The 2,337-nt window shown below is 52.5% G+C and overlaps 1 protein-coding gene across 1 annotated transcript in view; it reads right to left on the bottom strand.

The window, feature by feature from the left end:
- CACNG5 (calcium channel, voltage-dependent, gamma subunit 5) overlaps positions 1–2,337 on the bottom strand; it is a 23,213-nt gene that overhangs the window by 20,153 nt on the left and 723 nt on the right. The gene's annotated exons all lie outside the window — the stretch shown is intronic.

The raw sequence follows: 2,337 nt of genomic DNA, 5'->3' as shown, positions 1-2,337 counted from the left end.
TGAGCTCTCTCCTCACTGAGAGGGAGGATCTTCCGCCGCAGCCATATGTGGGGCAAGTGAAGCCGGGTGGGATTTTGCACATCACAGGACGTTATTCAGCTGTGCCAATCTTTGCAGGGCTGGAGCTTGACCCAGCCGGAGCAGCTCTGCCAACTCTCATGCTGGTGGAGCAGCCTTTCATACCACGTTCAACACCAGTCTGAAAGCATGAAGCTCCACGGACACCTGAGCTGCCAGCTTTTAGGGTGCACCCAAGGTCAAATCTTATTAGTGAGGTGCGGTTTAAGCTTCATTAATGGCCCAGACCAGAAGCAATTCTTTACAGCAGCTCTCCCTGGCCTGTCAGCGGTGCAGCAAGGTGCTGAGGTCCCATCTCCTTTTAGCTACAAGTGTTTAATTCCTGCCGGTGAGATCTGCAGGGAACCTTTTCCCTCGTCTTTTCCCTTCCAGCAGAAGTCACCTTGAAGGCACTCAGGACATTATACTATAAAAGGCCTGGTCCTGTCAACCTGGGCCACGAACTGATAGCCTCAGGATTGCCTCCCCTCCCGCTCCCTTTAATTTTCTCTACGCTGAATTATTCAGACAGCAAATCTGCCCAGCAAACAGGCTGGGACGAGCTGCCCCTCGAGTCCACGCGTGGCTCTGGTCCAGTGTCGGACAGCAGCTATTGACCAACTTTAATTGTATACCAGGCTGTAAGAAATGTTTTGGGCACAGGAAGGGAAAGTCTGCACGAGCCAGAAATTGCAGCGTTTGCCCAAGGAAAGAGGAGAGAGAGCAGGTAGATGCAACAAACCGGCGACGCGATGCTGAAGCTGCTGTGACTTGTGTGGGAGGTGACGGATGCTGCATGCCAGCTGCCTGGGCGCTTGCTATTTTTTGTCGTTTCGTGGGCAGCACGGCCGGGGGGAGGCTTGGGGAGACGCCGGAGCATGGCAGAGATGCGCAGCAGCCCCGGCACAACCCCGGGGTAACTCACTGCCGCCCCTGTGCAGCTTCCAAAGGTTGGGAGCCACTTGCTAGAGAGACTTTTGAGATTTTCTCTTTCCATGAGAGGGTGTTTGCGGGACAGATTTGGCAGTGGGTAGCAGAACTGGCATCAGCAGCCTGGGTTTGGGATCCACATCTGCGGCACCCATGGCTCCCGTGCATGCGGGATACGACCTTGGGATGGGCTGCTCCAGCCAGGTCCTGTTACGTGACAGGAGTCAGCACAGACTTGTACAACGTTTGCTCCTTGTCCCAGCAGCAACATTATTATCTTTTTAGCTGTCAAACACTGAAAGTAGGAAAAGAGGGAAAACTCATGGCACCAAAGAACACCAGCCGCTCTCCCCTCTCCAGGGAGGGTTTTCACATCCCGCTTGCGCCATGACTAAATTAGAGGAATTAACTCCTGTGGGCTGTTGGAGCTACAGCTCTGTTTGCTGTTTCTCCTGCACATCCCTCTGCCTGGAGCTGCTGCTCGGGAGGAAGCGCAAAGAGAGGTGCAACATTATTTTTATCTCTGCACCCACATGCTGTGTGAAAGCTTAAAAAAAGAGCGCAGAGCCTTTCGCAGCCAGCCTCCCTGGGAGGCTCTGACTCACGGAATAACAAAGGTGCACGTGTGAACGGAAGCTATATACTTCATTTAAAATAAAACACCCTCTGTAATCATGTGGGTCTAAATTGAGCTAATAAAAGCTGAGGATGTGCCAGTTCAGGAGTTTTGCTCCGGCAGCTCGGCCAGTTGCATCCTTTAGCCCCCGCGGTGGCCCGGGCAAGCAGGCACCGCTGCCCCTGCACGGCTCGTGTGTCCCCCACATGGGAGGGGAGGAGGTTTGAAAGGGCATGAAGTGCTCACGTCCCACCGCTTCACCGTGTGAGCGGGCAGTGCCCTTCAATGAAAAAAGCTAGAAGAGATGCTGGCAGTAAGTTTGCTCTCACTATTGGCGTTTTCTGTTAACCCTCTGCAAAAGGAGCGGAGGTACCAGCAATACACCCCCTTTCGTGTCCGGTCTCCGGGGCTGGGACCCGTCCAAGTTCCCCAACACAGCCCCATCGGAGCCATCCAGGCTGGCTGGAAAGCAGGCTGCTTGCAGGGTGAGGGATGGGTCTGGCCACAGCAATCAGATTTAAAAGGTCATGTTTTGGAAAGCAGTTTAGATGACATTAATTACTGAAGCCTCATAACGCTTGTATTAAGGGTAATAGTTTTCCATGTGATTTATATAGCACTGAAATTCATTACCAATCTTTTAATGATGTTAGGGTCAATCAGGCACAAGAATGCTAAATGACTTATTCCAAAAGGACCAGGAACTGATCCAACGAGTTTTGGGATGCTCTCAT

This window comes from Pygoscelis adeliae, unplaced genomic scaffold (genome assembly GCF_000699105.1).
Source record: "Pygoscelis adeliae isolate BGI_AS28 unplaced genomic scaffold, ASM69910v1 Scaffold75, whole genome shotgun sequence".
In the NCBI taxonomy this organism is placed as follows: domain Eukaryota; kingdom Metazoa; phylum Chordata; class Aves; order Sphenisciformes; family Spheniscidae; genus Pygoscelis; species Pygoscelis adeliae.
This window is presented reverse-complemented; position numbering and strand designations above follow the sequence as displayed.